The following is a 25238-nucleotide window of genomic DNA, read 5'->3' as shown; positions in this document are numbered from 1 at the left end:
TCGAAAATAGAGTTATCAATACTCAGCACAGGCTCGACACCATCCTTCCGTAATCCTGGCTACAAAGAGGCGATCCCGGACGACTCTCTAGCCAACGAAAAACTTGTGCCAAGAGTCGCAGGCTGGCGTATAATTGAGGATTATACCGGGAGAGACCATCAGTACATTCTATTCGATGTTCACCTTCGGAGACCAGCCGTGACAAGTGCAGAAACACTTCACCGGTGGAACATTGCTAGAATGGATAGAGAGAGGCTGTCATCGGCCATAGAAGAAGTATGGAGATCCCTTCAAATTGCTTCCGTGTGTCTATCGCCACCAATACTTGCCAGGATGATTACTGCAGCAATTATGCAGCTCATCCAAATGGCTTGCGCGATAGCGATGCCAAAGAAGACCAAGAAACGGCAGAGGCGTCCTGCATACTGGTGGACGAACGAGATCGCAGATCTTCGTATGTAGTGCTTAAGGATTCGCCGTTTGGCACAACGAGCGAAGAGACGCGAACTCGACGCTGCTCCCTTTGCTGTAGAGTATCTAGCGGCCAAAAAAGCTTTGAAGTGGGCAATCATGGCCAGTCAACGACGTAATAATTATTATCGCTATTACCGTTAATATTGATATTATAAATATAATTATCGTCAGTATCATTATTATCGCTATTATTGTTATTATAGATATTATTAATGTCTTCATTATATCTTATTATCTTCCTTATCGAATTATTATAATTATTATTGCAGTTATTATCGTTATTATCGTAATTATTAATAATATTTTTATCGATATTATCGTAATTATCGTTAATAATTTTATTATTATTGCTATTATTATCGTCATTGTCGGTACTATCGTTATTATTAATATTATTGTATTAGTTATTATCGTTATTATTCGTATTATCGCTATTATTACTATCATTATTATCGTTATGATCGTTATTATCGTAATTTTCGTTATTATAATTACTATTATTATCGTTATTTCCGTTATTATTGTTATTATTATTATTGTTATTGTTATTATCGTCATTATCGTTATTACTATTATTAATATTATCGTTATTATTATTATTATTATCGATATTATTATTATCGTTATTATTGTTATCGTTATAATCGTTATTATTGTTATTATTATTATCGATATCGAAGTTATTATTATTATTATTGTTATCGTTATTACCGATATTATCGTTATTATTGTTATTTTGTTGCCTTTACTATTATTATTATCGTAATTATTTTTGTTATTGTTATTATTATTATTGTCATTATTGTAATTATTATTATTATTATTACCGTTATTATCGTTATTATTGTTATTGTCGATATTAATGTTAATATTAATATCTACATCATCGTTTTTATCGTCATAATTTTTATCGATATATGCGTTATTATCATTATTATTGTTATTTTGTTATCATAATTATCGTTATTATCGTAATTATTGTTATTATTAATATTGTCATTTTGTTGTTATTGTTATTATTATTATTATTTTTATTATTATTTTCGTAATTGTAGTTGTTATCGTTATTATTATTATTTTTAACGTTATTATCGTTATTATCGATATTATAATTATTATTACGTCAGTTATTATCCTTATTATCGTTATTATTTTTATTATTATTATCGTGATTGTCGTTGTTATCGTTACTATTATTATTTTTATCGTTATTATCGTTATTATTGTTAATATTAATATTATTATAGCCGTTAATATTGTTATTTCAGTTAATATTATTATTATTATTACCATTATTATAATTGAAATCGATATTAATGTTATTATGGTTATTATTATTAACATTCTTTCCGTTTTTACTGTTATTTATATGTTCATTGTAATTATTATATTTATTACTATCCTTGTAATTGTTATTATTAATATTACTATTGTCGTTATTATTATCATTATCATTATTATTGTTATTATTATTATCTTTTCTATCTTCTATTGTCGTTATTATCGATATTTTTATTATTATTGTTACCGTTATTATCGTTATATTCGTTATTATATGTATTTTTATTTTCGATATTATTTATTGATTGTTATCAATTTTTATATTTATAGTCATTATTCTCGTTATTATCGTTATTATCGTTGAAATCGTTATTATAATTATTATTATTATCGTTATTATCAATATCATCGCTATTAATTATGTTATTATTGTCGTTATTATCGTTATTATCATCATTAATATCATTATTATTATCGTTATTAATGTTATTATCGTTATTAGCGTTATTATCGATATTATTGCTATTATTATTATCGATATTATCGCTACTATCGTTATTATCGATATTATCGTTATTATTATCGTTATTATAATTATTTTCGTCATTACTGTTATTATTATTATTATCGATATAATTGTCTTTATTGTTATAATTATTATTATTATTATCGTTACTATATTTAATAGCGTTATTATCGTAATTTTAATATTATCGTTATTATCGTTATTATCGTTATTATCATTATTATTGCTATTATTATTATTATTTTTTTCGCTATTATCGTTATTATCGATATTATTATTATTATTATTATAGTTTTAATCGCTATTATCGCTTCTATTAATATTGTTATTATCGTTATTATTGTAATTATCGTTATTAATTTGTTATTATTAGCATTATAATTTTTATTATCGTAATTATCGTTAATATTTTTATTATTGTTATCGTTAATATCCTTATTGTTGTTATTATCAATATTACTATTATAATTATTATCGTCATTATCGACATTATAACTATTATTATCGTTATTATCGTTATTAACATTGTTATCCTTATTGTTATTATGTCTCTGATATATATTATAATATGTTATCATTATTATCAAAATTATTATTATTTTCTTTAGTGTCATTATAGTTATTGACGTTATTATTAATATTATTAAAATCGTTATAATCGTAATTATTTTTATTAGTAATATAATTATTTTCGTCTTTATCGTTATTACCGCTATTATTGTTACTAATAATTTCGTTATTATTTCTTTTATTGTTTGTTTTGTTATTATAATTATTAATATTGTCGCTATTATCCTCATTATTGTAATTATTATTATCTTTATTGTCGTAATTATTATTATTTATTTTATTATTATTAACTTTATTATCTCTTAGTATCGTTATTATCGATATAATTATTATTATTGTTACCGTTAGTTCAGTTATTGCTGTTCTTATTAATATTATTGTTATCGTTATTGTCCTATATTTCGTTATTATCGATATAGTCGTTATTATCGTTATTATGGTTTTTGTCGTCTTTATAATTATTATTAATATCGTTATTATTGTTATTATAGTTATTATTATTATCGTTATGACCGTTCTTATTTCTTTTCGTTATTATAGTTATAATTTTTATTATTATCGTCATTATCATTATAATCGTTAATATTATAATTATTGTTATTATTGTTATTATCGTTATTATCCTTATTATCGTTATTACTATTATTACTATTATCGTTATTATCGTTATCATCGTCAATATTATTATTAATATTATCGTTATTATCGTTATTATTGTTATTGTTATTATCAATATTATCTTAACAATTGAAATCGTTATTATCCTTATTATCATTATAATAATTATTATTTTTAAAGTTATTATCGTTATTATTATTAAAGTTATTATTGTTATTATTGTTATTATTGTTATTATTATTACTATTAATATCCTTGTTAACCTTAATTTTCTTATTATTACTATCATTACAATCGTTATAAACATTATAAGCATAACTATTATTTAATTATTATTATTCTTATCATTGTTAATGATATTATCGTTATTATTGTTACTATCACTATACTTATAATCGTTATTATCGTTATTGTCGTTATTATTGTTATCGTTATTATCGTTATTATCGTTTTTTATATTATTATTATTATCGTTATTATCGTAATTATCGTAATAAATATTATTCTTATTATGATTATTAACCTTATTATTGTTGTTATTATTATTATTATCGTTATTATCGTTAACATCGATATTATCGTTAATATTATTATTATTATTATCGTTATAATCTTTAATAATCGCCTGGCATAACCGAGGCGACACAACTAACGGAAGAAGAGCTAATCAGGGCCGCGTCATCTATGCGGTAGAAGAAAGCTCCAGGCCCTTACGAATTTCCAACAGAATTAATTAAAGCCGTCGCGCAGAGTCACCCTGAGCTCTTGCTGAACATGTACAACATATGCCTCAGGGAGTTCATCTTCCCCGCCCCGTGGAAGAAAGCGAAGCTTGTGCTCATCAACAATGGCAAGGATACAGCAGATGCAGCTTCGTCATACAGGCTTATCTGTATGCTCGTTACGGCTGGCAAGTTCCTGGAGAAGCTGCTTATGCCACGGCTGCACGCAGCCTTGAGGGCAGCGGGGGATCTTGCTGCCTGCCAGTATGGATTTTGATCCGGCCGCTCCACCATCCCCGCAATTCAGGAGGTTGTTACGGCCGCTAAAATGACGGTGCGCGGGAATCACCATTCCCGCCCGTTGTGTCTGCTGGCCACCTTAGACGTGAGAAATGCCCTCAACTCCGTTAGGTGGGACTTGGCAATGGAAGCGCTCGAACGTAAGTTCAGAGTTCCGAGGTACCTACTCCGAATACTCGGGGATTACCTGAACGAGCGCTTCCTAGAATACAATACTGGCGATGGTCCAAGAAGCTTGGAATTGACATCGGGAGCAGTTCAGGGCTCCATACTAGGACCGGATAACTGGAATATATTCTATGACGGTATCCTACGTATGGCAGTCCCTAATGGTACTTTTTTTGTTGGGCACGCAGACGACATTGCAGTTGTCATAACTGCAAGATACACGGAGCGGGCACAACTTCTGCTCAACCAGATCATGCGCAGTCATCTCCTTGATGGAAGATCACGGGCTATTCTTAGCAGCCCAGAAAACTGAGATCGTGCTACTAACGAAGAAGCGCAACAACACCTTGCGCAGCTTTATCGTAGGAGACGCGACGGCCCAGACTAAGCCGTCTGTCAGGTACCTAGGAATAATGCTCGATTACAAACTCACTTACGGAGAGCATATACTGAGGATAGCTGACGGCAAAAGTAGTATCCACGCTCGGCACACTCATGGCCAATGTCAATGTTCCCCGGCCGTGCATTAGGCGATTACTCATGCGTGCCGCCGAAGCAGTGATGCTGTATTGCGCAGAAATATGGGCCGAGGCGCTGCGAAAGGAGAAATATCGCAAGCGCATAGCTGCAGTACAAAGGAGTGGCGCTCTCCGAATCGTGTGCTCCAACAGCATTGTCTCTGAGCTCGCGGTGCTAGGGGTCGCGGTGGTAATCCCGATAGATCTGCTAGCCCAGGAGAGACAATTCGTCCATCAGCAGAGGTCCGTTTTGTGTATGGAGGATGCATCAATGCTCGCCAGGTCTACCAGCATCGAAATCTGGCAAAGCAGATGGGAGCAGGAAACTAGGGGCAGATGGACTGCCGACTCATCAGTCGACTAGAGAACTGGACAAACCGGGAGGCGGGAGAGGTAGATCTCTACCTCACCCAATTCCTGACAGGGCATGGCCTGTTCCGCTCCTACCTTGCAAAGATAATGAAAGTAGCAGATGGCAACTGCCCCTATGGCGACTGCCCCTATGGCAACTCAACCGTCGACGACGCCCGCCACATGTTCTTCATATGTGCACGTTGGAGCGCCGAACGATTTGCCTCGGAGCAGGAGCTTGGAGACATCTCGCCGGAAAACATTGTGTAGAAAATGCTGCAAGGGCAGAAGGAGTGGAACAAGGTTGCCTGCTACGTGAGGGCAATCATACGTAAAAAGAAGAAGGATATGGGCGGCCTATAGACGTGCCACCAACGTTGCTCCAAGTTCCTGCCACGTAGAGCCGAATTGAGGGAGTCCAATTAATTGGACATGATGTAGTGGCGCCATCCCGAAGTAAAGTCACATGACGTTGCCGGGATGGTTGAATTATGCCACTAGGATGGATATGAGCTTAGTCGGTAGTGGTTATTCCAACGGTAAGCCCAACATTCCAGGTACATTGTACCAGGGCCTCCAAATGGTAAAGGGTTCCTCTAGGGTCCCTGGGTCAGTGCAAAAAGTTAGGCATTCTCAGACAATCAAATAAAAATCGTTTATAATGATATAATTATTATTATTAATATAATTAATATCGTTATTTTCGTTATTATTGTTATTACTATTATTATTGTTATTTGCATCATCGTTATTTAAGCTATTACCGTTATTATCGCTAAATTGGTATTATTATTATTATTATTATTATTATCGTTATTATAGATATTATCGCTATTTTTGTTCTTATTACTAACCTTATTATCGTTATCATCGTTATTATTCTTAACGTTAATATCGTTAAAATCGTTATTATTGATATTATTGTTATTATTATCGTTATTATCGTAATTATTGCTATTGATTTCAATATTACTGTCGTTATAATATATATTATCGTTATTATTGTTATTAATATTATCGTTAATATCATTATTATTAATATTATTATTACTATTATAATCGCTATTATCTTTATTATCCTTATTATCGTTATTATTGTTATTATTATTATTATTATTATTGTTATTATCGATATTATTGTTATTATTATTACAATTATTATAATCGATTTAATATTAATATTATAATTAATATTATAATCGATATTATAAATAATGTTATTATCGTTTTTACTGTTAATATTGTTATAATTGTTATTTTTTTATCGTTATTATTGTTTATTACGTTATTTCCGTTAATATTAATTTTATTATTATCGTTACTATCGTTATTATCGTTACTATTATCGTTATTATAGATAGTATCGTTAGTATCGTTTTATTGTAATTAATATTTTTACTATTATAATTATCATTGTTATTATCATTATTATCATTATTATAGTTATTAATGTTATTATTATTAACATTACTATCGTTATTATCGTTATTATCGTTATTATTGTTGTTATTATTACTACTATTATCGTTATTAACGTTATTATGGTTATTATTGATATCATTATTGTTATTATTCTGCTATATTCGTTATTATCGTTATTATCATTATTACTGTTATTACTATTATTATTATTATCGTCATTATGGTTATAATCGTTATTATTGTTCATATTATAATCTTTAAAATCGTTATTATCGTTATTATCGTTAAAATCGTTATAAAATATATTATTAGTACTATTATTATAGTAAATATCGATTTTATCGTTATTATTATTATTGCTATTGTCCTTATTATCGTTGTTATTATTATCGTTTTCATCTTTCTTATCGTTATAATTATTTTATAATTACCGTTTTTATCATTAATATCTTTATTATCTTTATTATTATTATTATTAATATCGTTATTATTGTTATAAGTGTTATTATTACTACTGTTACTATCTTCATTATCTTTATTACCGTTATTATTTCTATTATTATTAATATTATTATTATTATTATTATTATAGTTATAATCGATTTAATCGTTATTATTATTTTTATTATCGAAATTATCGCTGTTATCGTTAGTGTAGTTATTATTATCGTTATTATCGTTAAAAACGTTATTATCTTTATTATTCTAATTATTATCGATGTTATCGTTAATATCGTTAGTATTATTACTACTATTGTCGTTATTATCGTAATTATTTTTATCATTATTATCTTTAATAGAGATATTATAATAATAATATTATTATTATTATCGTTATTATCGTAAATATTGTTTGTAATATAATAGATATTAACGTTTATAGTTATTATACTGTTATTGTTAATGACGTTAAAATCGTTATTATTGTTATTAAAATTGTTATTATTGTTATTATTACTATTATTATTATCGTTATTATCGTTATTACCGTTATTATTGTTATTACTATTATCGGTATTATCTTTAATATAGATATTGTCTTTATTAATATTATTAATATTGTCTTTTTATCTTTTTTATCGTCATTATCGTTATTATTATTATTATTATCATTATTATTATTATTATTATTATTATTATTATTATTATTATTATTATCATTGATATTATCTTTAATATTAATATTATTATTATTACTATTATCGTTATTATCGTTATTATCATTAATATTGTTATTATGATTATTATTATTATTATCGATATTATCGTTAATAGTGTTATTATTATTAACGATATTATAATTATTATCGTTATTATTATATCGTTAATAATGTTATTATCTATATTATTTTTATTATTGTCATTATTACTACTATTATTACTGTTATTATCGTTATTATCATTTTTATTGTTAATATTGTTACTATTGATACTATTATTATCGTTATTATTTTTATTATTTTTTTTATTATTATTATTATTATCGATTTTAGAATTATTATCGATTCTACAGTTATTAATGTTATTATTATATTCGCTCTTATCGTTAATATTGATGTTATCTTTATTATTATTATTAATATTATCGTTATTATCATTATTATCGTTATTCTCGTTATAATTATTATTATCATTATCGTTATTATTGTTAATATCGTTTTTATCATTATTATTATTATTATTGTTATTATCGTAATTATTATTCTTGCTATTATCGTTATTATCGTTAATATTATCTTTATTATCGTAATTATCGTTATGATTGTTATTATTATCATTATTATTATCGTCATTGCCGTTATTATTATTATCATTATTTTGTTTATTGTTTTTATTACTATTAATATCATTATTATCGGTTTTATCGTAATTATGGCTATTATTATTTTAGTTATTTACGTAGTTACCATTATTAATTTAATTATTTTCATCGTTATTATCGTTATTATTGATATAATCGTTATTATTGTTATTATTATTATTATGATCATCATTATCATTATTATTGTTACTAACTATATTATTATTATCATTATTATCGTTAATATTATTATCGCTATTATCGTAATGATCCTTATTATTTTTATTATTATTATTATTATTATTATTATCGATATTATAGTAAGTATTGTTATTAATATTACCGACATTATCGTCATTATCGTTGTTATTATTATTATTATTATTATTATTATTATTATTGTCGTTATTATCTTTATTATCGTTATTATTATTATTATTATTATCATCAATATTGTTATTATTATTATCGATATTATCGTTATTATCGTTATTATTACTATTGTTATTATCGTTGTTATCGTTATTATCAATATTATTGTTATTATTGTAAATTCTATTATTATATTTTTCGTTAATATCATTATTATTGCTATTATTATTATCGTTATTATGATTATTGTAATTATCGTTCTTATCTATAATTTGGTTATTAATATTATTATTATTATTATTATTATTATTATTATTATTGTTATTATCCTTATTATCGTTACAAATTTTATTATTATTTGCGTTATTAAAGTTATTATTGTCTTTTTTATTTCCGTTTTTATCTTTACCATTTCAATTATTAATATATAAATATTTGTTATTATCAATATTATCGTTATTATCTTTATTATTGTTACTATTATTTTCGTTATTATCGTTAGTATCGTTAACATAATTACTATATTTATTATTATCGTTATTAACGTTATTATCGTAATTATTACTATTGCTATTATAGTTATTATCGTTATTATTATTATCGGTTTTATCGTTATTATCGTTGTTTTCGTTATTAACTATCGTTATTCGTTATTTACTATCGTTATTGTTGTCATTTTAAATATCGTTATTATCGTTTTTATAGCAATTATTATGATAATTGTTATCGTTATTAAAATTATTATCATAATTATTGTTAATATTCTTAATATTATTATGGTTATTATCGTTATTATCTATTTTATTGATATTATTATTATTATTATTTTTATCGTTATTATTGTTATTATTATGATCGTTATTATCGTTATTATCGTTTTTATGGGTTTTATTATTATTACTATTGTCGTTATTATCGTTATTACTATTATCGCTATTATTTATATTATTATATTAGTTATAATCATTATTACCGTTATTCTGTTTATTATCGTTATTATCGTAGATAATATTATTTTTTTGTCGTTATTATCGTTATTAATGTTATTATTGTTAGAATTAATATCCTTATTATCCATTTTATTGTTATTATTATAATCGTTATTACCGTTATAATCGTTATTATTGTTATTATTATTACCGTTATTAAAGTTAATAACCTTATTATCTTTATTAATACTGTTATTATTATTGCTACTACCTTTGTTATCCTTATTATCAATATTCTCGGTAATATTGATATTGTTGCTATTATTATTATCCTTATTATCGTTAATATAGTTATTATCGTTATTATTATTAATATTATTATCGCTATTACCGTTATTATCCGTATGATCGTTATTATTGTTATTATTATTATTATTATTGTTATTATCATTATTATCGTATTTTTCGTCATTATGGTTGTTACCTTATTATTATATTTTTTTTAACGTTATTATTGAAACTATTGGTATTATTATTATTACTGTAATTATTATTATACTATCAATATTACCGTTCTTATTGTTATTATTTTTACTATCATTAATATATTTATTATCATTTTTATTGATATCGTTATTATCGTTGCTATCGTTATTACCCTTATTTTCGTTATTATTATTTTTATCGATAATATCGTTATTATCGTTATTATTCTTATTATTATTATCGTTATTATCCTTTATATCGTTGTTATCTTTATTATTTATAATATTATTATCGTTATTATGGTTATATCCGTTTTTATTGTTATATTTATTATCGTAAATTTTATTATTATCGTTTATTTCGTTATTAAAATTATTATTAACGTTGTTGTCGTTATTATAATTGTTTTTGTCGTTATTATCATTATTATTGCTTTATTGATGTTGTTATTTTTATTTTTATTATTATCGTAATTTACACTATTGACTTTATTATCGTCTATAATGTTATTACATTTATCGTTATAATCGTTATTATTATTAATATCGTTATTATTGTTACTATTATTATCGATATTATCGTTAATATCGTTATAACCTTTATTATTATTAATCTTATTATCGTTATTATCGTACTTATCGATATTATTATTTTTAATATTATCGTTATTAACGTTAATATTATTATCGTTATTATCTTTATTATCATTATTATTGTTATTATTTCTACTATTGTTTTCGTTATTATCGTTGTTGATATAATTATCGATATAATTTTTATCGTTATTATCGTTATTATCGTTATTATTGTTAATATTGTTATTATTGTTACTTATATTATCGTTGTTCTCGTTAATATCCTTATGATCTTTAATATTATTAGTATTATTATAGTTCCTCTCCTTACTATCGTTATTCTTATTATTACTATTATCGTTATTTTCGTTATTATTATTAACGTTTTTATCGTTATGATCGTTATTACTATTATTATTATTATTATTATTATTATCATTATTATTATTGATATTATCGTTATTATCTTTATTATCGTTATTATCGTTATTATTATTAATACTATTCTCGATATTATCGTTAATATTGTTATTATTATTATCGATATTATCTTTAATATTATTATTATTATCGATATTATCGTTATTATTATTATCGTTAAAATTTGTTTTTATCGTTATTATTGTTAATACTTTTATATTACTACTACTATTATTATTATTATCGTTATTATAGTTATTATTTTTAATATTTTTATTTTTAATTCAATTTTTATCGCTATTATCGTTATTGTCGCAATTATTTCTATAATTATTACTATTATTGTTGTTCTTATTATCATTATCTTCATTAACGTTATTGTTGTTATTATTATAATTGTTAGAATCATTTATATCGTTATTATCTTTATAAATGCTACTATTATTATTTTTATTATCGTTATTATCGTTATTATCATGATTATCGTTGTTATCGTTGTTATCTTTATTATTATAATTGTTATTATAGTTATTATCGTTATTATTGTTTTTGCTGTTAATATTATTATCGATATGATCGTTAATTTCGTTACTATTAATAACGATATTATCGTTAAGATCGTTATTTTTATTATCGCTATTATCTTAAGTATCGTTATTATCGTTATTATCTTTAATGTGAATATTATTTTTATCGATATTGTCGATAAAATTTCTAATATTATTGCCAATATTATCGTTGTTATCGGTAGTATTATTATCGTTATTGTCGTTGTTATCGTTATTATTGTTTATATTGATATTATTATTACAACTGTTACCTTTATTTTCGTCATTAAATTTAATATTATTTTTAGTATTATTATTTGTATTATTGACGTCATTATCGTTTTTATCGTTATTATTGCTATTATTATTATTATTATTATTATTATTGATATTATCATTACAGTTATTATTATTATTATTATTATCGTAAATAACGTTATAATCGTTATTAACATTACTACTATTATCGTTTTTATCGTCTTTATTATAATCATTCCTATCGTTATTATTGTTATTATCTTCTTTATTCTTATTACTATTATTAATATTATTATTATGGTTATAATCGTTATTATCGTTATTAATATAATCATTACTATAGTTATTATTGTTATTATCGTTATTATTGTTATTACTATTATTACTATTATTATTATCGCTATTATCGTTATTAACGTTATTATAGTTATTATTATTATTATTATCGATTTCATTTTATAATATTGTTATTATTATTATCGATATTATCATTTTTATCGTTATTTTGATTATTACTGCTATTATTACTATTATTATTATCGATAATATCATTAATATTGTTATTATTAATATCAATATTATCCTTAATATTGTTATTATTTTTATCGATACTACCGACATTATGTTTATTTCGTTATTATCGTTTTTTCGTTATTATCGTTTTTTCGTTATTATCGTTATTATTATTATTACTATTGTCGATATTATCGTTAATATTGTTATTATCGTTATTATTATTATCGTTATTATTATTATTATTATTATTATCGTTATTAGCGTTATTATTTTTATTACTTTTTCCGTTATTATCGTTATTATTATTATCGTTATTATCTTTATTGCCGTTATTATTTTAATTATTATTATAATTATTATCGTTATTATCATTATTTTTAATATTATTATAGCTATTATTTTTATTGTTATTTTCGTAATTATCGTTGCATCAGGAAGAGAACCACAGTTTGGTGACCTGGCCTGCGGTGTTTCTATAGCGCCAAGAAGTGTAAGATATGAAGAAGACCACTGAGAGCAGTGGCTATTGATTGCCAGGGCCGTTGATAGCACGCGGTTTTCCGTCCTGACGTCACCTATGCAGCCTGCAAAGGGGATACCACAAGATGGTGAGAGTGGGGATACCACAAGATGGTGAGAGAATTTCGCTTGCGCGAAATTCCTCCTTCCCAAAATGATGTTGGCTATTGCTAGACAGCCAAATGTAAACAACATTATTAAGCAAGAACTCCCAGAACTGAAGGACATAATAGACAGTCTCCAATTCACGTATAAATCTCGAAAAGTGGTCAATAAGGGAGCGAGGAAACTCGACCGAGTTTTTTGGAGCGCTTGGGGAAATTCTGTAATTGTGTTTGGGGCAATTAAGAGAGCTACAAGCCCTCCGCAGTCGTCTGAAGAAAGCCTCAAAAGACCGAGGCAAGAGAAGACGACGACAGATGCCGCCAAGTGGACGGTGGTTGAAAAGAAGGGAAAAGGTAAGGAGAATCCAGCGAAGAAGGCGACGAAACACCAACAGCAGGAGAAAAAGAAGTCGAGCAAATCGGAGGACAGGCCGAGAAAGAGAACAAGGCCGTTCTCGACTCTCCTGAAACCCGTGCAAGGTAAATCTTACGCCGATGTAGTCGGATCCATCCATCAGCCCTTCAAGACCAGCGGCACAGGGGTAGACGTTAAATCGGTCCGGAAGACCAGAACTGGAGGGTTTCTCCTCGAACTTAAGAAGATCACTGCGCATATCAAGGCCTCATTCGCAGAAACCCTGAGGAAGAAAGTAGGAGAAACGAGCTGCTTCACGAAACGGGTCCCTAGATCTACACTGGAGATACGGGACTGCGATTGCTGCACATCGGTAATGGAAGTCTATAAGCCCCTAAAGAGGATACTGCCAGACTACGAGGGGAAACTAGAGGTTAAATTGAAGAACCCCAACGCGAGACAACAACGCCTGGCCATTGTCAGACAAGAAGAGGAAGCATCTCCGAACCTTTTAAGGTCGGCTGAGTGCTGTTCGGCTTCGTCTGCTAAAGGGTCAGGCGAAGAGCAGAAGTGAGGTGATGCTACCGCTGTCTCAACTAAGGTCACTATAGTACCTCGTGCAAGGGCCCTGATTACAGTAAGTTTTGCTATTTCTGCGGCGGCACAGGGCACAAGATCAAAGACTGCAAGGTCAGCGAGCCTACTTGCTTCTTGTGGTCCAATAGCGTTGATGAAACTATGAAGCACCTGGCAGGATCAAGGGTCTGCAAAGCTTTGTAGGAGTCCCATGCAACAGCCAACAAGAGGAAAACGGGGTGAGAGTACTTCAGGGTAATCTCAATAGGAGAAGGACGGCGCAACACCTCCTAACCCAGCACTTTTCAGAGAAACAATCTGATATCGTTTTAATCAGCGAACAGTACCAGGACAGAGCAGGATTAGGATGGTACGCAAACGATTTGGGCACCGCGGCCATCTGAATCCTAGATCCCCCCAACAAATATATGCGTCGGATCAAGAATCCGGATGCGGATACGTTTGGGTGAGACACAACTTGACGACATATGTCAGTGTATATCTCATCCGGAACGACCGGATAAACAACTTCCAGATCAAACTGGACGATCTGGAAGACGCGCTGCGGAAAATGCAAGGGGATTTCATTGTGGCTGAAGACCTCAATGCCAAAGCTCTCGAATGGTGGGGGCCAGGCCGGACTCCAGAGGAAGACGAATCATGAAGATGGCGTCGAGACTTGAGCTATCAATACTCAACACAGGCTCGACACCAACCTTCCGTATGCATGGCTACAGAGAGACGATCCCGAACGACTCTCTAGCCAACGAACAACTTGTGGCAAGAGTCACAGACTGGTGGGTAATTGAAAATGATAACAGGAGCGACCATCAGTACATCCTATTCGATGTACAGGATAGGAGGCCATCAGTGACAAGTACAGAAAGACCTCTCCGGTGGAACATTGCAAGAATGGATTGAGAGAATCTGCCTTCGGTCATAGAAGAAGGTTGGAGATCTCTTCAAATTGCTTCCGTGAATCTATCGCCACCAGCGCAATCCAGGACGATTTCTGCTGCAATTATGCAGCTCATCCACAAGAGTTGCGCGATAGCGGTGCCAAGGAAGCCCACGAAACAGCGGAGGCGTCCTGCATACTGGTGGACGAACGATATCTCAGATCATCGTAAAAGTGCTTAATGCTTCGCCGATTGGCACAACGAGTGAAGAGACGCGAACGCGACGCTGCTCCCTTGGCTTCAGAGTATCAAGCGGCCAAAAAAGCTTTGAAGTTGGCAATCATGGCCAGTCAACGACGGTGCTGGAAGTATCTGTGCCTGGAATGCGATAAGAATCCGTGGATATTAGTATATCAGATCGTCACTCGCAAGCTGGTGACTCAAACGCAAGGAATCCTTCAGGACGCGAGGACGAAAGAATACATCGTGCATACTATATTCCACTCACAGCCGAAGAGAAAGATTACCATGGCTTCGCCTTGAATAACAGAGGAGCCACAATTTACGGAAGAAGAGCTACTCAGGGCCGCAACTCTTATGCGGAACATGAAAGATCCAGGTCCTGGCGGACTTCCAGCGGAAGTAATTAAAGCCGTCGCGCAAAGTCACTCTGAACTCTTGCTAAATGTGTACAACATGTGCCTCAGGGAGGGCATCTTACCCACCCCGTGGAAGAAAGCGAGGCTTGTGCTCATCAGCAAGAGCAATGGTCCAGCAGAGGCAGCTTCCTCATACAGGCCTATATGTATGCTCGATACAGCTGGAGAAGCTGCTTAGGCCACGGCTGCACCCAGCCGTGAGGGCATCAGGGAATCTTGAAGCTCGCCAGTATGGATTTCGTTCCGGCCTCTCCACCATCCACGCAGTTCAGGAGGTTGTCAAGGCCGCAAAAATGATTGAGCTTGGGAATCTCCATTCCCGCCCTTTGTGTCTGCTGGCCACCTTAGACGTGAGAAATGCCTTCAACTCCGTCAGGTGGGACTTGGCAATGAAAGCGCTTGAACGTAATTTCAGAGTTCCGGGGAACCTACTTCGAATACTCGAGGATTACCTGAACGAGCGCTTCCTAGAATACAATACAGGCGATGATCCAAAAAGCCTGGAGTTGACATCGGGAGCAGTTCAGGGCTCCATACTAGGACCGGATAACTGGAATATATTCTATGACGGTATCCTACGTATGGCAGTACTTGAAGGTTCTTTCTTTGTTGGGTACGCAGACGACATTGCAGTCGTCATAACTGTTAGAGACATGGAGGGGGCACAGCTGCTGCTCAACTAGGTCATGCGTAGTGTCATCTCCAGTATAGAATGACACGGACTATCCTTAGCAGCCCAGATAACAGAAATCGTGCTACTATCGAAGACGCGCATCAACACCTTCCGCAACTTCACCGTAGGAGACGCGACGGTCCAGGCAAAGCCGTCTGTCAGGTACATTGGAATAATTCTCGATTGAAAACTGAATTACGGAGAGCATATAATAAGGGCGGCTGACAAGGCAGTAAAAGTTGTAACCACTCTGGGCACATTTATGGCCAATGTCAACGGCCCCCGGCCGTGCATTAGGCGAATACTGATGTGTGCCGTCGAAGCAGTGATACTGTTCGGCGCAGAAGTATGGGCGGAGGCGCTTCGAAAAGAGAATTATCGCAAGCGCATAGCCGTGGTACAGAGGAGGGGCGCTCTCCGAATCGCTTGCACCTACCGCACGGTCACTAAGCCCGCGGTGCTAGTGGTCGCGGGGATAATCCCGATCGATCTATTAGCCCAGGAGAGACAATTTGTCTACCAGCAAAGGTCCGCTTTGGGTAAAGAGGAGACATCATGGCTCGCCAAGTCTACCAGCATCGAGACCTGGCTAAGCAGATGGGACCGGGAGCATAGGGGCAGATGGACGGTCCGACTCGTCAATCGGCTGGACACCTGGCTAAACAAGGAGGCGGGGGTGGTCGAGTTCTACCTCACCCAATTTCTGACAGGGCATAGTCTGTTCTACTCCTACCTCGCAAAAATGAGTAAGGTTGCAGACGGTAAATGTCCCTATAGCGACTCAATCGTCGACGACGCCCATCACAAGTTTTCATATGTGCACTGTGGAGCACCGAGCGATTTGCCTTGGAGCAGGAGCTCGGAGACATCTCGCCGGAAAACATTGTCGAGAAAATGCTGCGAGGGCAGAAGTAGTGGAACAGGAATGACTGCTACGTGAGGGCAATCTTACGTTAAAAGTAGAAGGATATGGGCGGCCCATAGACGTGCCACCAACGTTGCACCAAGCTACTGCCACGTAGAGCCAAATTGTGCGAGTCCTCATTAATGGGACATGATGTAGTGACGCCATCATGAATTAATATCACATTACGGTGCAGGGTGGTTTCACTATGCCAATAGGATGGATATGAGTTTAGTCGGTAATGCCTATTCCAACGGTGAGACCGACACTCCAGGTAATTCAACGGGGGACCCAAATGGTAACGGGTTAGTCTAGGGTCCCTTGGTCAGTGCATAAAGATTGGCATCCTCAGGCCAAAAAAAAATTATCGTTATTATTATTATCGTTATTTTCGTAATTATCGTTCATATCGTTATTATAATTAATATTATATTCGTCATTATCATTACTATTATCGTTATTATTATTATTATTATTATCAGTATTATCGTTATTATCATTATTATTGTTAATATTATTATCGTTTACTTAGTTATTATCCTTATTTTCATTATTATTATTATTATTAGTATCGTTATTATCGCTGTTATCGTTACTAATGTTATTAATATTATCGTTATTATCGTTATTATCGTTAATATTGTTATTATTATTATAATCATCGTTATTATTGTTATTATTATTATTATTATTTCCGTCATTATCCTCATTATTGTTTCTATCGTTTTTATTGTTAATACTATTATCGTAATTATCGTTATAATCCTTATTATTATTAATATTATTATCGTCATTATCTTTATTATGGTTACTATCGATATTATCGTTAATACTATTATCGTTATTATCTTTATTATTATTATCATTATTATCGTTATTATCGTTATTATTGCTATTATTAGTATTATTATTATCTATATTATAATCAATATTGTTATTATTATTATCGATAATATCGTTACCATCGTTATTATTATATCGCTAATATCGTTTTATCGTTATTTTTGTTATTATTTTTTTTATTATTGTTATTATTATGGTTAATATTGTTATTGTCGTCATTCTTGTTAATATTGTTATTATTATCGTTATATCTATTATTATTATCGTTCTATTATTATCATCATCTATTATTATTATCATCTATTATTATCGTTAATATCATTATAATCGTTATTATGGTCTTAAATATTATTATTATTAACGTTATTATCGTTATTATCATTATTATCGTTATTATCGTTATTATTGTTATTATTATTATAATTATTATCGTTAATATCGCAATTATCGCTATTATTATTTTTTTATTATCGTTATTAACGTTATAATCGTTAATATTATTATTGCTATTATCGCTATTATCGTAATTATCATTATTATCGTTATTATTATTATTATAATTATTATCGTGAATGACGTTATTATCGTTTTTATTATTATAATTATTAACGTTATTTTCGTTATTATTGTTATTATCGATAATATTGATATTATAATTTTCGTTGGCTTCGTTATTAACCTCATTTTTATTATTATTATTATTATTATTATTATTATTATTATTATTATTATTATTATTATTATTATTTTTATCTTCAGTGTTATCCTTCATATTGTTATTATTATTATCGTTAGTAAGTTATTATCGTTATTATTGCTCTCATTATTATTGATATTATGGTTATTATTATTATTCTAGTTATTATTATTATTACTATTGTTATTATCATTATTATCGATTTTATCGTTAATATCGTTATTATCTTTATTATTAATATTATTATTATTATCGTCTTTATCGTTATTATTGTTACTATGGATATATTTATTAATATTGTAATCGGTATTATCTTTATTACTAGTTTTATTATTATACTTGTTTTCGTTATTATCCTTATTTTCATTATTATTAATATTACTGTTATCGTTAATATAATAATCGTTATTATTACTATCGTTATTACATTTATTATCATTATTCTTGTAATTATTATTATTATTAATATGGTTATTATCGTTATTATTGTTATTAGTATTATTATTACTACTATTATTATCGTCATTATATTTTCATCCTTATTATTATTATTATGAATATTATTACTATTATTGTCATTATCGTTATTATCGTTATTATTATTATTACTATAATTGCTATTATCGTTATTATTATTATCGCTATTATCGCTTTTATCGTTATTATGGTTATTATTATTATTATTATTATTGTTATTGTCTTTAATATCGTCATTATCTTTATTATTATTATTATAATTATCGTTATTACCGTTATTATCGTTAATAATATTTTTACTAGTATCGTTTTTATCGTTATTATTATTATCGTTATAATCGTTATTATTGCTATTATTCTTATTATTATTATTATTATCGATATTATCGTATTTATCGTTATTATAATTACCGTTAATAACGACATTATTGTTATTATAGATATTATTGATATTATTACTATTTTATTATTGTTATTATCGTTTCATTGTTATTATGATTATTATTATTATCGTTATTATTTTCGTAGCTATCGTCATTATCCCTATTTTCATTATTATTAATGATATTGTTTTTACCGTTATAATTGTTATTATCGTTATTATTGTTATAATTGTTATTATTATTATCGTTATTTTCGTTAGTATCGTTATTAATGTTATTATTATTATTTAAATTATCGTTATAATCGTTATTAACGTTTTTATTATTTTTACATTTTTCTTTATTAACGTTATTATCGCAATTTTTTTTATTGCTTTTATCATTATTATCGTTATTATTACCATTTTTATTATCGTATTTACCGTTATTATTGCTGTTATTATTATTATTATTATCGTCATTATCGTAATTATTATTATTGTTATTATCGATATTATCGTTATTATTGTTAATAATATTATAATTATTTTTATTATCGTTATTATTTTTATTATCGTTATTATTATTGTTGTTATTATTATAATTATTATCGATGTTATTTTTTAGATTTGTTATTATTATTATCGATATTATCGTTATTATCCTTATTATTATTAACGCTATTATCGTCGTTATCCTTATTACTTTTAATATTATTATTATTATTATGGTTATTATCGTTAATATTGTCATTATTATTATCGATTTTATCGTTAATATTGTTAATATTATTATCGATATTACCGATATTATCGTATTTTATATTATCGTTATTATTGTTATTAAAGTTATTATCGTTATTATCGATATTATTTTCGATATTATCGTTACTATCGTCATTATAATTTTTTTGTTATTATTATAATTATCGCTATTATCGTTATTATTATCGATATTATTGTTATTAACAATATTATTATTATCATTAATGACACTATTATCGTTATTATTGTTATTATTATTATCGTTAATATCGTTATTATATTTAATATTATTATTATTATTAACGTTATTGTCTTTATTATCTTTAGTATTATTATTACTGTTATAGTTATTATCGTTATTATTGTCATTATTATTATTATTATCAACGATATTATCGTTAATATTGTTGATGTTATTATCTATTTTATCTTAATTATTGATATTATTATTATCGCTATTTTCGTTTTTATCGTTATAATCGTTTTTATTGTTTTTATTATTATCGTTATTAGCTTTATTAACGTTATTATTGTTCTCGTTATTATCACTATAATTGTCATTATTGTAATTATTTCTATTATTATTATCTTTGTTACCGTTATGTTCGATATTATATTTATTATTATTATTATTATCCTTATTATAGTTATTCTTGCTTTTTATTATTATTATTATTATCGTTATTAAAATATTAACGTTATTGTCGTTATTTTCGTTATAATCGTTATATTGTTATCATTTTTATCGTTCTTATAGTTATTATCCTTATTATCGTTATTATTATTATTATTATTATCGTCATTATCGTTATTATCGTTATTATTGTTTCTTTTATTATTGTTTTTATCGTTATCATTGTTAATATTATTATTATCGTTATTATAGATATTATTGTTATTTTTGTTACTATCGTTATAATTATTATTATTAGCTTTATTATCGTTATTATCGTTATTATCATTAATATTGTTGAATTATTATCGTTTTGGCCATGTTTATCGATACTATTGTTATTCTTAATGTTATTATTATCGCTTTTATTATTATAGTTTTTATCGGTATTATTGTTATTATTGTTATTATTTTTATCGTTATTATCATTGTTATTGATATTATTTTTCTAATTGTTCTTGCTATTAACGTTAATATCGTTATTATTACTATTATTATTATCGTTATTTTTATTATAATTATTGTCGTCATTACCGTTAAAATTGTTATTTTCTTTATTATCGTCTTTATCGTTATTATAATTATTATTGTTTTTATTATTATCAATATTATCGTTATTATTGTTATTGTAATCGTCAGTATCGTTGTGACAGTTAATATAATTATTATTGTTATTATTATTAATATAATTATCGATATATTCTTTATTATCATTATTATCATTATTATCGATATTATCATTAATATGTTTATCGTTATTATCTTTATTATATTTATTATTATTATCGTTTTTATAGTCGTTATCTTTATTATTGTAATTATTATTATCGCTATTATAGTAATTATTGTAATTTTTCTTATTATTATCGTTATAACCATTGTTATTGTTATCATCGATATTATTATTATAATTATTGATATAATCGTCAATATTGTCATTATTATTATCGATATTATCGCTATTATCCTTATCATTATTATCTTTAACATCGTTATTAACGTCATTATCGTTATAATTATTATCGTTATTATCGGTATTATCGATATAATCAATATTATTATGATTAACGTCTTTATCGCTATAATCTTTATAATCTTTCTTACTATTATTATTTTTGTTTTTATCGAAATTATCGCTGTCACAGTTATTATTGTTAAGATTATTATCAATATTATCATTATTAACGTTATTATTATTATAATTATTATTATTATTATTATCGTTATTATCGTTGTTAAAGTTATTATTATTATTATTATCGCTATTATTATCATTACAATGTTATAGTTATTATTGTTATTATTATAATATATATTAACGATGTTGTCGATATTATTGTTTTTATTATTATCTTTATTAATGTTACCGTTATTATCGTTATTATGGTTATTATCTTTATTATTTTCTTTATTATCTTTATTATTGTTATTAACTTTATTATTGTTATTATTGCTATTACCATTATTATTATTATTATCGTTATTAACGTTATTATTATTATTGTTATCAACGTTATTATCGTTAATATTTTTATCATTGTTATTATTGCCATTATTATTATCGTTATTATCATTATTCTTATTCTTATTATTATTATTATTGTTTTTTATATCTTTATTATCGTTTTCATAATTATTATTAATATCGTTAATATTGTTTTTATTATTATCAATATTATCGATATTATCGTTAATATAGTTCTTATTGTTGTTATTGTTATCATCGCTATTATCGTTAATATCGATATTATCAATACCATTGACATTATTGTTATTATTGCTACTATTACTATCGTTATTGCCTTTATTATCGTTACTTGCTTCAATATTGTTATTATCTTTATTATCGTTATTATTATTAACGTTTTTTTCGTAAATATCGATATTATCTTCATTATTACTATTATTATTATTGATATTATCTTTATTATCGATATTTTCATTATTATCCTTATTATCGTTATTATTGTTATTATTATTATCATTAATATCGTTAATATCGCTGTTATCTTTATTATTATTATTATTGTTATATTTATTAGCGTTATTATCGTTATTATCGTTAATATCGTTAATTTCGTTATTATCGTTAAATCGTTATTATCATTATTATTATTATTATTATTATTATTATTATTATTATTATTATTATTATTATTATCGTTAATATCGGTATTATTATTATCGATATTATCGATATTATCGTTACCATTATTATCGTTATTATCGTTATTATAATTATTATAAACGTCATTGTCGTTATTATCGTTTCTATCTTTATTATTATTATCGTTATTTTCGTTATTATCGTAATTATTATTACTATTTTTATCGTTATTATCGATTTTATCGATATTATGGTTATAATTATTATCGTTATTTTCCTTATTATCGTTATTATTGTTATTATTAATATTGTTATTATCGTTATTATTGTTATTATTATTATCATTATTATTTTTACTATTGTAATATTATTATCCTCACTATTGTTAATATTGTTAATATCTGTATTATTTTTATTATTATCCGTATTGTTGTTATTATTATTATTATTATTAGTAACATTATTATTGTTATAAATGTTAGTATTATTATCGTTATTATCGTTATTAAAAATATTATTAAACTTAATATCGTTGTTTACTTTATAATGGATATTATTGTTATTATTATTATCCTAATTATCGTTATTATCGTTAATATTGTTATTATTATTAATGCTTTTATCGTTATTATTTTTATCATTATTATAATTTTTTTCACTATTATCATTATTATCGTATTTATCGATATTATTGTAACTATTAATTTCGTTAATGTCGTTAATATCGTTAATATCGTTATTATTATTATTATTATAGTTATTATCGTTATTATATTTATTATTGTTATTAATGTAATCGTTATAATCTTTATTATCGATATTATCTTTATTATAGTTTTTAGTGTCATTATTAACACTATTGTTATCGTTATTATTGTTTTTATTCTTATTACTGTTATTATAATAATTGTTAGTATCGTTATAATCGTTATTATCGTCATTATTATCTTGTTTATCGTTATTATCATTGTTATCGCCATTATTGTTATTATTATTATCGTTAATATCGTCACTAGCGTTATTATTATTATTATTATTTTCGTACATATCCATATAATTATTATCGTTATTATGGTTATCACTATTTTTATTATTATTATCGGTATTATCGTTGTTATTGCTATTAATATTATCGTTATTAAAGTGAATATCTCTATTAATTTTATTATTATTATCTTTATTATTGTTATTATTATTTTAATTTTTATTACTATCATCATTATTATTGCAATTGTCTTTATTATTGTTAATATTATTATCGTTGCAATCGTTAATATCGTTGTTATTGTTATTATTATTATCGTTTTTATCGTTATTTAGTTATTATTATTATAATTATTATCGTTATTATCATTATTATCGTTTGTCTTCGTTACTATTGTTATTATTATTATTGTCACTATTGTTAATATCGTTATTATCCTTATTAGAAATATTATAATCGTTGTTATCGTTATTATCGTTATTATCGGTATTGTTGTTATTGTTATTATCGTTATTATCGTTATTATCGTTATTATCGATATTACCGTTATTTTCTTTATTATCATTATTATCGATATTTTCGTTTTTATTGTTATGATTATTATCGTTATAATCATTGTTATCGTTATTATCGTTATTATAATTATTTTTATCGTTGATATCGTCATTATAATTATTATTATCGATATTATCATTTTTATCGTTATTGTTATACTTTTTTTGTCGTTATAATTATTTTATTGTTATTATTATTTTTATTATTATCGTAATTATCCCTATTATCATA

This window comes from Vespa crabro, chromosome 23 (assembly GCF_910589235.1).
Source record: "Vespa crabro chromosome 23, iyVesCrab1.2, whole genome shotgun sequence".
Classification (NCBI taxonomy): Eukaryota; Metazoa; Arthropoda; class Insecta; order Hymenoptera; family Vespidae; genus Vespa; species Vespa crabro.
The sequence above is the reverse complement of the archived record's forward strand: the minus strand, read 5'-3'. Positions refer to the sequence as shown.